This window comes from Antennarius striatus, chromosome 22 (assembly GCF_040054535.1).
Source record: "Antennarius striatus isolate MH-2024 chromosome 22, ASM4005453v1, whole genome shotgun sequence".
Classification (NCBI taxonomy): Eukaryota; Metazoa; Chordata; class Actinopteri; order Lophiiformes; family Antennariidae; genus Antennarius; species Antennarius striatus.
The window spans coordinates 13,591,962-13,604,719 of record NC_090797.1 but is presented as its reverse complement, the minus strand read 5'-3'; the positions used below and the strand labels follow the sequence as shown (position 1 = coordinate 13,604,719).

Below are 12,758 nucleotides of genomic sequence, written 5' to 3'. Positions count from 1 at the left end.
AGCATTTCACGTGATGGACCAGTACAGACAAGTATTCATATTGAGAGACTCTCAATGTTTCTCTTGGGTGTATTGGACAGTTGGTTTCGGCGCTGCGTCCACAATTTGAGACAACCTAAGCCAAAGTTTAAAGTACCGGTATGGGTCACGTCAAACACATTTCTTCAAAGTACAACTTGTTGAGCTATTTTTCAATCCCACACCATTAAGTCAAAAGGCCTTTTGCATTGGCCGGGAATCGAACCCAGGCCTCCCGCGTGGCAGGCGAGAATTCTACCACTGAACCACCAATGCTTCAAAGTCCTGATAACATGGACTAATCAAAAACGCATCCAAATCAGTCCACAACTACATAGTCATGACCATTTGCATAGAAATTGATGGTCTGTAGAGACTGAAATCTTTGGAGTTTGATCATCACCTGATTAGTCCTCAATCCAAAGTTTTAGTAAAATACTCTGACTGCATTTAGTTGGAATAAGATGTTTGGGAAGTTATTCACGTTGACGTTGTAATGTAGCTTGACTATTGGTGACTGCTATCTCTGCAATTGCAAATAAGTGTCAGAGCCGATAGGAAAGGAACAATAACATAACTTTGACAATGCAATAGCTGTGTTTTTGACGGTGAGAGCCTTGGACCTAATGGAAAGCACTGAAAACTGTCTGGCGGTGATCCAACAAGGGGACCACAGTTGATAAACCAGGAGGTAACCGATAGTTAGCCGAGCTGGTAGCGCAGCCCACTGTCGTGACAGGAATAAAAAAGAGCAAATCTTGTGAATGACATGCGAAAGACAAAAACACTCGGTTGGGCATGTCAAAGTTAGATTAACTGCAAAACATTGTAATCACAAGATTGGGGGTCAAAATAACATCCCAGGGACACAGATTGTTTGTGAAATCAAGACAGGTAGCTTCACCTCTCATCGGAAGACTGCAGTGGCAAATAGTTCAAACATATTGTTTATCAGGGTAACGTGGCAAAGACCTCGGGGACATCGTCGTCTATAGTCAAAGCCTCACAAAAAAGATTCATTGGAAAACTCCCAACGCAAGGGAGCTGATTAAGGCCCTACATTCGCTGCCCGTGGTTTCCCAGGCCTCTCACGATGGGTGCATGGCTTCATCCTCCTCTCTTACTGCCATGATGTACTGTACTTGCAAGTCAAGTTCACTCAATGGTTGGCTCTATGGCTTACTGAAACCCAGGTGGGTGAAAATGGACAGCTATTCTGCTTAACCACATGATGCTGTGTGTAATTTTGACCTGTGAGCAGTGGAGAAAAGCTGCAGTTGTCAGAAGTGGGATTTGAACCCACGCCTCCAGGGGAGACTGCGACCTGAACGCAGCGCCTTAGACCGCTCGACCATCCTGACGACTTGCTGTGTAAGTTCACCTACGTCAAACCAAGACGCATCGATAGTAAATTTAAATGTACAATCCTCAAGCTGTAATGCAAGTCACCAGTCTGAAATTCAACTGTTCCATCATACGGCATGGGTTTCTGCTGCAAGAGACGATGACAATCACCTAATGGCACCACAAGACCACACCGTTTCTCCAAAGGAGCATTTCACGTGATGGACCAGTACAGACAAGTATGCATGTTGAGAGACTCTCAATGTTTCTCTTGGGTATATTGGATAGTTGGTTTCGGCGCTGCGTCCACAATTTGAGACAACCTAAGCCAGTTTAAAGTTTAAAGTACCAGTATGGGTCACGTCAAACACATTTCTTCAGAGTACAACTTGTTGAGCTATTTTTCAGTCCCACACCATTAAGTCAAAAGGCCTTTTGCATTGGCCGGGAATCGAACCCGGGCCTCCCGCGTGGCAGGCAAGAATTCTACCACTGAACCACCAATGCTTCAAAGTCCTGATAACATGGACTAATCAAAAACGCATCCAAATCAGTCCACAACTACATAGTCATGACCATTTGCATAGAAATTGATGGTCTATAGAGACTGAAATCTTTGGAGTTTGATCATCCCCTGATTAGTCCTCAATCCAAAGTTTTAGTAAAATACTCTTACTGCATTTAGTTGGATTGAAAAAAAAACAAAAACAAAAACACTCGGTTGGGCATGTCAAAGTTAGATTAACTGCAAAACATTGTAATCACAAGATTGGGGGTCAAAATAACATCCCAGGGACACAGATTGTTTGTGAAATCAAGACAGGTAGCTTCACCTCTCATCGGAAGACTGCAGTGGCAAATAGTTCAAACATATTGTTTATCAGGGTAACGTGGCAAAGACCTCGGGGACATCGTCGTCTATAGTCAAAGCCTCACAAAAAAGATTGTTTGGATGGACCAGTACAGACAAGTATTCATATTGAGAGACTCTCAATGTTTCTCTTGGGTGTATTGGACAGTTGGTTTCGGCGCTGCGTCCACAATTTGAGACAACCTAAGCCAAAGTTTAAAGTACCGGTATGGGTCACGTCAAACACATTTCTTCAAAGTACAACTTGTTGAGCTATTTTTCAATCCCACACCATTAAGTCAAAAGGCCTTTTGCATTGGCCGGGAATCGAACCCAGGCCTCCCGCGTGGCAGGCGAGAATTCTACCACTGAACCACCAATGCTTCAAAGTCCTGATAACATGGACTAATCAAAAACGCATCCAAATCAGTCCACAACTACATAGTCATGACCATTTGCATAGAAATTGATGGTCTGTAGAGACTGAAATCTTTGGAGTTTGATCATCACCTGATTAGTCCTCAATCCAAAGTTTTAGTAAAATACTCTGACTGCATTTAGTTGGAATAAGATGTTTGGGACGTTATTCACGTTGACGTTGTAATGTAGCTTGACTATTGGTGACTGCTATCTCTGCAATTGCAAATAAGTGTCAGAGCCGATAGGAAAGGAACAATAACATAACTTTGACAATGCAATAGCTGTGTTTTTGACGGTGAGAGCCTTGGACCTAATGGAAAGCACTGAAAACTGTCTGGCGGTGATCCAACAAGGGGACCACAGTTGATAAACCAGGAGGTAACCGATAGTTAGCCGAGCTGGTAGCGCAGCCCACTGTCGTGACAGGAATAAAAAAGAGCAAATCTTGTGAATGACATGCGAAAGACAAAAACACTCGGTTGGGCATGTCAAAGTTAGATTAACTGCAAAACATTGTAATCACAAGATTGGGGGTCAAAATAACATCCCAGGGACACAGATTGTTTGTGAAATCAAGACAGGTAGCTTCACCTCTCATCGGAAGACTGCAGTGGCAAATAGTTCAAACATATTGTTTATCAGGGTAACGTGGCAAAGACCTCGGGGACATCGTCGTCTATAGTCAAAGCCTCACAAAAAAGATTCATTGGAAAACTCCCAACGCAAGGGAGCTGATTAAGGCCCTACATTCGCTGCCCGTGGTTTCCCAGGCCTCTCACGATGGGTGCATGGCTTCATCCTCCTCTCTTACTGCCATGATGTACTGTACTTGCAAGTCAAGTTCACTCAATGGTTGGCTCTATGGCTTACTGAAACCCAGGTGGGTGAAAATGGACAGCTATTCTGCTTAACCACATGATGCTGTGTGTAATTTTGACCTGTGAGCAGTGGAGAAAAGCTGCAGTTGTCAGAAGTGGGATTTGAACCCACGCCTCCAGGGGAGACTGCGACCTGAACGCAGCGCCTTAGACCGCTCGACCATCCTGACGACTTGCTGTGTAAGTTCACCTACGTCAAACCAAGACGCATCGATAGTAAATTTAAATGTACAATCCTCAAGCTGTAATGCAAGTCACCAGTCTGAAATTCAACTGTTCCATCATACGGCATGGGTTTCTGCTGCAAGAGACGATGACAATCACCTAATGGCACCACAAGACCACACCGTTTCTCCAAAGGAGCATTTCACGTGATGGACCAGTACAGACAAGTATGCATGTTGAGAGACTCTCAATGTTTCTCTTGGGTATATTGGATAGTTGGTTTCGGCGCTGCGTCCACAATTTGAGACAACCTAAGCCAAAGTTTAAAGTACCAGTATGGGTCACGTCAAACACATTTCTTCAGAGTACAACTTGTTGAGCTATTTTTCAGTCCCACACCATTAAGTCAAAAGGCCTTTTGCATTGGCCGGGAATCGAACCCGGGCCTCCCGCGTGGCAGGCAAGAATTCTACCACTGAACCACCAATGCTTCAAAGTCCTGATAACATGGACTAATCAAAAACGCATCCAAATCAGTCCACAACTACATAGTCATGACCATTTGCATAGAAATTGATGGTCTATAGAGACTGAAATCTTTGGAGTTTGATCATCCCCTGATTAGTCCTCAATCCAAAGTTTTAGTAAAATACTCTTACTGCATTTAGTTGGATTGAGATGTTTGGGACGTTATTCACGTTGACGTTGTAATGTAGCTTGACTATTGATGACTGCTATCTCTGCAATTGCAAATAAGTGTCAGAGCCGATAGGCAAGGAACAATAACATAACTTTGACAATGCAATAGCTGTGTTTTTGACGGTGAGAGCCTTGGACCTAATGGAAAGCACTGAAAACTGTCTGGCGATGATCCAACAAGGGGACCACAGTTGATAAACCAGGAGGTAACCGATAGCTAGCCGAGCTGGTAGCGCAGCCCACTGTCGTGACAGGAATAAAAAAGAGCAAATCTTGTGAATGACATGCGAAAGACAAAAACACTCGGTTGGGCATGTCAAAGTTAGATTAACTGCAAAACATTGTAATCACAAGACTGGGGGTCAAAATAACATCCCAGGGACACAGAATGTTTGTGAAATCAAGACAGGTAGCTTCACCTCTCATCGGAAGACTGCAGTGGCAAATAGTTCAAACATATTGTTTATCAGGGTAACGTGGCAAAGACCTCGGGGACATCGTCGTCTATAGTCAAAGCCTCACAAAAAAGATTCATTGGAAAACTCCCAACGCAAGGGAGCTGGTTAAGGCCCTACATTGGCTGCCCGTGGTCTCCCAGCCCTCTCACGATGGGTGCATGGCTTCATCCTCCTCTCTTACTGCCATGATGTACTGTACTTGCAAGTCAAGTTCACTCAATGGCCTACTGAAACTCAGGTGGGTGAAAATGGACAGCTATTCTGCTTAACCACATGATGCTGTGTGTAATTTTGACCTGTGAGCAGTGGAGAAAAGCTGCAGTTGTCAGAAGTGGGATTTGAACCCACGCCTCCAGGGGAGACTGCGACCTTAACGCAGCGCCTTAGACCGCTCGGCCATCCTGACGACTTGCTGTGTAAGTTCACCTACGTCAAACCAAGACGCATCGATAGTAAATTTAAATGTACAATCCTCAAGCTGTAATGCAAGTCACCAGTCTGAAATTCAACTGTTCCATCATACGGCATGGGTTTCTGCTGCAAGAGACGATGACAATCACCTAATGGCACCACAGGACCACACCGTTTCTCCAAAGGAGCATTTCACGTGATGGACCAGTACAGACAAGTATTCATATTGAGAGACTCTCAATGTTTCTCTTGGGTGTATTGGACAGTTGGTTTCGGCGCTGCGTCCACAATTTGAGACAACCTAAGCCAAAGTTTAAAGTACCGGTATGGGTCACGTCAAACACATTTCTTCAAAGTACAACTTGTTGAGCTATTTTTCAATCCCACACCATTAAGTCAAAAGGCCTTTTGCATTGGCCGGGAATCGAACCCAGGCCTCCCGCGTGGCAGGCGAGAATTCTACCACTGAACCACCAATGCTTCAAAGTCCTGATAACATGGACTAATCAAAAACGCATCCAAATCAGTCCACAACTACATAGTCATGACCATTTGCATAGAAATTGATGGTCTATAGAGACTGAAATCTTTGGAGTTTGATCATCCCCTGATTAGTCCTCAATCCAAAGTTTTAGTAAAATACTCTTACTGCATTTAGTTGGATTGAGATGTTTGGGACGTTATTCACGTTGACGTTGTAATGTAGCTTGACTATTGGTGACTGCTATCTCTGCAATTGCAAATAAGTGTCAGAGCCGATAGGAAAGGAACAATAACATAACTTTGACAATGCAATAGCTGTGTTTTTGACGGTGAGAGCCTTGGACCTAATGGAAAGCACTGAAAACTGTCTGGCGATGATCCAACAAGGGGACCACAGTTGATAAACCAGGAGGTAACCGATAGCTAGCCGAGCTGGTAGCGCAGCCCACTGTCGTGACAGGAATAAAAAAGAGCAAATCTTGTGAATGACATGCGAAAGACAAAAACACTCGGTTGGGCATGTCAAAGTTAGATTAACTGCAAAACATTGTAATCACAAGACTGGGGGTCAAAATAACATCCCAGGGACACAGAATGTTTGTGAAATCAAGACAGGTAGCTTCACCTCTCATCGGAAGACTGCAGTGGCAAATAGTTCAAACATATTGTTTATCAGGGTAACGTGGCAAAGACCTCGGGGACATCGTCGTCTATAGTCAAAGCCTCACAAAAAAGATTCATTGGAAAACTCCCAACGCAAGGGAGCTGGTTAAGGCCCTACATTGGCTGCCCGTGGTCTCCCAGCCCTCTCACGATGGGTGCATGGCTTCATCCTCCTCTCTTACTGCCATGATGTACTGTACTTGCAAGTCAAGTTCACTCAATGGCCTACTGAAACTCAGGTGGGTGAAAATGGACAGCTATTCTGCTTAACCACATGATGCTGTGTGTAATTTTGACCTGTGAGCAGTGGAGAAAAGCTGCAGTTGTCAGAAGTGGGATTTGAACCCACGCCTCCAGGGGAGACTGCGACCTTAACGCAGCGCCTTAGACCGCTCGGCCATCCTGACGACTTGCTGTGTAAGTTCACCTACGTCAAACCAAGACGCATCGATAGTAAATTTAAATGTACAATCCTCAAGCTGTAATGCAAGTCACCAGTCTGAAATTCAACTGTTCCATCATACGGCATGGGTTTCTGCTGCAAGAGACGATGACAATCACCTAATGGCACCACAGGACCACACCGTTTCTCCAAAGGAGCATTTCACGTGATGGACCAGTACAGACAAGTATTCATATTGAGAGACTCTCAATGTTTCTCTTGGGTGTATTGGACAGTTGGTTTCGGCGCTGCGTCCACAATTTGAGACAACCTAAGCCAAAGTTTAAAGTACCGGTATGGGTCACGTCAAACACATTTCTTCAAAGTACAACTTGTTGAGCTATTTTTCAATCCCACACCATTAAGTCAAAAGGACTTTTGCATTGGCCGGGAATCGAACCCAGCCCTCCCGCGTGGCAGGCGAGAATTCTACCACTGAACCACCAATGCTTCAAAGTCCTGATAACATGGACTAATCAAAAACGCATCCAAATCAGTCCACAACTACATAGTCATGACCATTTGCATAGAAATTGATGGTCTGTAGAGACTGAAATCTTTGGAGTTTGATCATCACCTGATTAGTCCTCAATCCAAAGTTTTAGTAAAATACTCTGACTGCATTTAGTTGGAATAAGATGTTTGGGACGTTATTCACGTTGACGTTGTAATGTAGCTTGACTATTGGTGACTGCTATCTTTGCAATTGCAAATAAGTGTCAGAGCCGATAGGAAAGGAACAATAACATAACTTTGACAATGCAATAGCTGTGTTTTTGACGGTGAGAGCCTTGGACCTAATGGAAAGCACTGAAAACTGTCTGGCGGTGATCCAACAAGGGGACCACAGTTGATAAACCAGGAGGTAACCGATAGCTAGCCGAGCTGGTAGCGCAGCCCACTGTCGTGACAGGAATAAAAAAGAGCAAATCTTGTGAATGACATGCTAAAGACAAAAACACTCGGTTGGGCATGTCAAAGTTAGATTAACTGCAAAACATTGTAATCACAAGATTGGGGGTCAAAATAACATCCCAGGGACACAGATTGTTTGTGAAATCAAGACAGGTAGCTTCACCTCTCATCGGAAGACTGCAGTGGCAAATAGTTCAAACATATTGTTTATTAGGGTAACGTGGCAAAGAACTCGGGGACATCGTCGTCTATAGTCAAAGCCTCACAAAAAAGATTCATTGGAAAACTCCCAACGCAAGGGAGCTGATTAAGGCCCTACATTCGCTGCCCGTGGTTTCCCAGGCCTCTCACGATGGGTGCATGGCTTCATCCTCCTCTCTTACTGCCATGATGTACTGTACTTGCAAGTCAAGTTCACTCAATGGCCTACTGAAACTCAGGTGGGTGAAAATGGACAGCTATTCTGCTTAACCACATGATGCTGTGTGTAATTTTGACCTGTGAGCAGTGGAGAAAAGCTGCAGTTGTCAGAAGTGGGATTTGAACCCATGCCTCCAGGGGAGACTGCGACCTGAACGCAGCGCCTTAGACCGCTCGGCCATCCTGACGACTTGCTGTGTAAGTTCACCTACGTCAAACCAAGACGCATCGATAGTAAATTTAAATGTACAATCCTCAAGCTGTAATGCAAGTCACCAGTCTGAAATTCAACTGTTCCATCATACGGCATGGGTTTCTGCTGCAAGAGACGATGACAATCACCTAATGGCACCACAAGACCACACCGTTTCTCCAAAGGAGCATTTCACGTGATGGACCAGTACAGACAAGTATTCATATTGAGAGACTCTCAATGTTTCTCTTGGGTGTATTGGACAGTTGGTTTCGGCGCTGCGTCCACAATTTGAGACAACCTAAGCCAAAGTTTAAAGTACCAGTATGGGTCACGTCAAACACATTTCTTCAGAGTACAACTTGTTGAGCTATTTTTCAGTCCCACACCATTAAGTCAAAAGGCCTTTTGCATTGGCCGGGAATCGAACCCGGGCCTCCCGCGTGGCAGGCAAGAATTCTACCACTGAACCACCAATGCTTCAAAGTCCTGATAACATGGACTAATCAAAAACGCATCGAAATCAGTCCACAACTACATAGTCATGACCATTTGCATAGAAATTGATGGTCTATAGAGACTGAAATCTTTGGAGTTTGATCATCCCCTGATTAGTCCTCAATCCAAAGTTTTAGTAAAATACTCTTACTGCATTTAGTTGGATTGAGATGTTTGGGACGTTATTCACGTTGACGTTGTAATGTAGCTTGACTATTGGTGACTGCTATCTCTGCAATTGCAAATAAGTGTCAGAGCCGATAGGAAAGGAACAATAACATAACTTTGACAATGCAATAGCTGTGTTTTTGACGGTGAGAGCCTTGGACCTAATGGAAAGCACTGAAAACTGTCTGGCGATGATCCAACAAGGGGACCACAGTTGATAAACCAGGAGGTAACCGATAGCTAGCCGAGCTGGTAGCGCAGCCCACTGTCGTGACAGGAATAAAAAAGAGCAAATCTTGTGAATGACATGCGAAAGACAAAAACACTCGGTTGGGCATGTCAAAGTTAGATTAACTGCAAAACATTGTAATCACAAGACTGGGGGTCAAAATAACATCCCAGGGACACAGAATGTTTGTGAAATCAAGACAGGTAGCTTCACCTCTCATCGGAAGACTGCAGTGGCAAATAGTTCAAACATATTGTTTATCAGGGTAACGTGGCAAAGACCTCGGGGACATCGTCGTCTATAGTCAAAGCCTCACAAAAAAGATTCATTGGAAAACTCCCAACGCAAGGGAGCTGGTTAAGGCCCTACATTGGCTGCCCGTGGTCTCCCAGCCCTCTCACGATGGGTGCATGGCTTCATCCTCCTCTCTTACTGCCATGATGTACTGTACTTGCAAGTCAAGTTCACTCAATGGCCTACTGAAACTCAGGTGGGTGAAAATGGACAGCTATTCTGCTTAACCACATGATGCTGTGTGTAATTTTGACCTGTGAGCAGTGGAGAAAAGCTGCAGTTGTCAGAAGTGGGATTTGAACCCACGCCTCCAGGGGAGACTGCGACCTTAACGCAGCGCCTTAGACCGCTCGGCCATCCTGACGACTTGCTGTGTAAGTTCACCTACGTCAAACCAAGACGCATCGATAGTAAATTTAAATGTACAATCCTCAAGCTGTAATGCAAGTCACCAGTCTGAAATTCAACTGTTCCATCATACGGCATGGGTTTCTGCTGCAAGAGACGATGACAATCACCTAATGGCACCACAGGACCACACCGTTTCTCCAAAGGAGCATTTCACGTGATGGACCAGTACAGACAAGTATTCATATTGAGAGACTCTCAATGTTTCTCTTGGGTGTATTGGACAGTTGGTTTCGGCGCTGCGTCCACAATTTGAGACAACCTAAGCCAAAGTTTAAAGTACCGGTATGGGTCACGTCAAACACATTTCTTCAAAGTACAACTTGTTGAGCTATTTTTCAATCCCACACCATTAAGTCAAAAGGACTTTTGCATTGGCCGGGAATCGAACCCAGGCCTCCCGCGTGGCAGGCGAGAATTCTACCACTGAACCACCAATGCTTCAAAGTCCTGATAACATGGACTAATCAAAAACGCATCCAAATCAGTCCACAACTACATAGTCATGACCATTTGCATAGAAATTGATGGTCTGTAGAGACTGAAATCTTTGGAGTTTGATCATCACCTGATTAGTCCTCAATCCAAAGTTTTAGTAAAATACTCTGACTGCATTTAGTTGGAATAAGATATTTGGGATGTTATTCACGTTGACGTTGTAATGTAGCTTGACTATTGGTGACTGCTATCTTTGCAATTGCAAATAAGTGTCAGAGCCGATAGGAAAGGAACAATAACATAACTTTGACAATGCAATAGCTGTGTTTTTGACGGTGAGAGCCTTGGACCTAATGGAAAGCACTGAAAACTGTCTGGCGGTGATCCAACAAGGGGACCACAGTTGATAAACCAGGAGGTAACCGATAGCTAGCCGAGCTGGTAGCGCAGCCCACTGTCGTGACAGGAATAAAAAAGAGCAAATCTTGTGAATGACATGCTAAAGACAAAAACACTCGGTTGGGCATGTCAAAGTTAGATTAACTGCAAAACATTGTAATCACAAGATTGGGGGTCAAAATAACATCCCAGGGACACAGATTGTTTGTGAAATCAAGACAGGTAGCTTCACCTCTCATCGGAAGACTGCAGTGGCAAATAGTTCAAACATATTGTTTATTAGGGTAACGTGGCAAAGACCTCGGGGACATCGTCGTCTATAGTCAAAGCCTCACAAAAAAGATTCATTGGAAAACTCCCAACGCAAGGGAGCTGATTAAGGCCCTACATTCGCTGCCCGTGGTTTCCCAGGCCTCTCACGATGGGTGCATGGCTTCATCCTCCTCTCTTACTGCCATGATGTACTGTACTTGCAAGTCAAGTTCACTCAATGGCCTACTGAAACTCAGGTGGGTGAAAATGGACAGCTATTCTGCTTAACCACATGATGCTGTGTGTAATTTTGACCTGTGAGCAGTGGAGAAAAGCTGCAGTTGTCAGAAGTGGGATTTGAACCCACGCCTCCAGGGGAGACTGCGACCTGAACGCAGCGCCTTAGACCGCTCGGCCATCCTGACGACTTGCTGTGTAAGTTCACCTACGTCAAACCAAGACGCATCGATAGTAAATTTAAATGTACAATCCTCAAGCTGTAATGCAATGGCACCACAAGACCACACCGTTTCTCCAAAGGAGCATTTCACGTGATGGACCAGTACAGACAAGTATTCATATTGAGAGACTCTCAATGTTTCTCTTGGGTGTATTGGACAGTTGGTTTCGGCGCTGCGTCCACAATTTGAGACAACCTAAGCCAAAGTTTAAAGTACCGGTATGGGTCACGTCAAACACATTTCTTCAAAGTACAACTTGTTGAGCTATTTTTCAATCCCACACCATTAAGTCAAAAGGACTTTTGCATTGGCCGGGAATCGAACCGAGGCCTCCCGCGTGGCAGGCGAGAATTCTACCACTGAACCACCAATGCTTCAAAGTCCTGATAACATGGACTAATCAAAAACGCATCCAAATCAGTCCACAACTACATATTCATGACCATTTGCATAGAAATTGATGGTCTGTAGAGACTGAAATCTTTGGAGTTTGATCATCACCTGATTAGTCCTCAATCCAAAGTTTTAGTAAAATACTCTGACTGCATTTAGTTGGAATAAGATGTTTGGGACGTTATTCACGTTGACGTTGTAATGTAGCTTGACTATTGGTGACTGCTATCTCTGCCATTGCAAATAAGTGTCAGAGCCGATAGGAAAGGAACAATAACATAACTTTGACAATGCAATAGCTGTGTTTTTGACGGTGAGAGCCTTGGACCTAATGGAAAGCACTGAAAACTGTCTGGCGATGATCCAACAAGGGGACCACAGTTGATAAATCAGGAGGTCACCGATAGCTAGCCGAGCTGGTAGCGCAGCCCACTGTCGTGACAGGAATAAAAAAGAGCAAATCTTGTGAATGACATGCGAAAGACAAAAACACTCGGTTGGGCATGTCAAAGTTAGATTAACTGCAAAACATTGTAATCACAAGATTGGGGGTCAAAATAACATCCCAGGGACACAGATTGTTTGTGAAATCAAGACAGGTAGCTTCACCTCTCATCGGAAGACTGCAGTGGCAAATAGTTCAAACATATTGTTTATCAGGGTAACGTGGCAAAGACCTCGGGGACATCGTCGTCTATAGTCAAAGCCTCACAAAAACGATTCATTGGAAAACTCCCAACGCAAGGGAGCTGATTAAGGCCCTACATTCGCTGCCCGTGGTTTCCCAGGCCTCTCACGATGGGTGCATGGCTTCATCCTCCTCTCTTACTGCCATGATGTACTGTACTTGCAAGTCAAG

The 12,758-nt window shown here is 44.4% G+C and overlaps 15 non-coding genes across 15 annotated transcripts; all 15 read right to left on the bottom strand.

Moving 5' to 3' along the window:
* Positions 1-223: 223 nt before the first annotated feature.
* On the bottom strand, positions 224-294 carry trnag-gcc (transfer RNA glycine (anticodon GCC)). The gene has a single exon. It is a non-coding gene; the product is annotated as a tRNA-Gly (tRNA).
* Positions 295-1,296: 1,002 nt separating this feature from the next.
* On the bottom strand, positions 1,297-1,379 carry trnal-cag (transfer RNA leucine (anticodon CAG)). The gene has a single exon. It is a non-coding gene; the product is annotated as a tRNA-Leu (tRNA).
* A 419-nt stretch (positions 1,380-1,798) lies between these two features.
* trnag-gcc (transfer RNA glycine (anticodon GCC)) lies at positions 1,799-1,869 on the bottom strand. The gene has a single exon. It is a non-coding gene; the product is annotated as a tRNA-Gly (tRNA).
* A 655-nt stretch (positions 1,870-2,524) lies between these two features.
* Positions 2,525-2,595, bottom strand: trnag-gcc (transfer RNA glycine (anticodon GCC)). Its single transcript has one exon. It is a non-coding gene; the product is annotated as a tRNA-Gly (tRNA).
* Positions 2,596-3,597: 1,002 nt separating this feature from the next.
* trnal-cag (transfer RNA leucine (anticodon CAG)) lies at positions 3,598-3,680 on the bottom strand. The gene has a single exon. It is a non-coding gene; the product is annotated as a tRNA-Leu (tRNA).
* A 414-nt stretch (positions 3,681-4,094) lies between these two features.
* trnag-gcc (transfer RNA glycine (anticodon GCC)) lies at positions 4,095-4,165 on the bottom strand. The gene has a single exon. It is a non-coding gene; the product is annotated as a tRNA-Gly (tRNA).
* Positions 4,166-5,155: 990 nt separating this feature from the next.
* trnal-aag (transfer RNA leucine (anticodon AAG)) lies at positions 5,156-5,238 on the bottom strand. The gene has a single exon. It is a non-coding gene; the product is annotated as a tRNA-Leu (tRNA).
* A 414-nt stretch (positions 5,239-5,652) lies between these two features.
* On the bottom strand, positions 5,653-5,723 carry trnag-gcc (transfer RNA glycine (anticodon GCC)). The gene has a single exon. It is a non-coding gene; the product is annotated as a tRNA-Gly (tRNA).
* A 990-nt stretch (positions 5,724-6,713) lies between these two features.
* trnal-aag (transfer RNA leucine (anticodon AAG)) lies at positions 6,714-6,796 on the bottom strand. The gene has a single exon. It is a non-coding gene; the product is annotated as a tRNA-Leu (tRNA).
* A 414-nt stretch (positions 6,797-7,210) lies between these two features.
* trnag-gcc (transfer RNA glycine (anticodon GCC)) lies at positions 7,211-7,281 on the bottom strand. Its single transcript has one exon. It is a non-coding gene; the product is annotated as a tRNA-Gly (tRNA).
* A 990-nt stretch (positions 7,282-8,271) lies between these two features.
* On the bottom strand, positions 8,272-8,354 carry trnal-cag (transfer RNA leucine (anticodon CAG)). Its single transcript has one exon. It is a non-coding gene; the product is annotated as a tRNA-Leu (tRNA).
* Positions 8,355-8,768: 414 nt separating this feature from the next.
* trnag-gcc (transfer RNA glycine (anticodon GCC)) lies at positions 8,769-8,839 on the bottom strand. The gene has a single exon. It is a non-coding gene; the product is annotated as a tRNA-Gly (tRNA).
* Positions 8,840-9,829: 990 nt separating this feature from the next.
* trnal-aag (transfer RNA leucine (anticodon AAG)) lies at positions 9,830-9,912 on the bottom strand. Its single transcript has one exon. It is a non-coding gene; the product is annotated as a tRNA-Leu (tRNA).
* A 414-nt stretch (positions 9,913-10,326) lies between these two features.
* On the bottom strand, positions 10,327-10,397 carry trnag-gcc (transfer RNA glycine (anticodon GCC)). The gene has a single exon. It is a non-coding gene; the product is annotated as a tRNA-Gly (tRNA).
* A 990-nt stretch (positions 10,398-11,387) lies between these two features.
* Positions 11,388-11,470, bottom strand: trnal-cag (transfer RNA leucine (anticodon CAG)). Its single transcript has one exon. It is a non-coding gene; the product is annotated as a tRNA-Leu (tRNA).
* Positions 11,471-12,758: the final 1,288 nt, after the last annotated feature.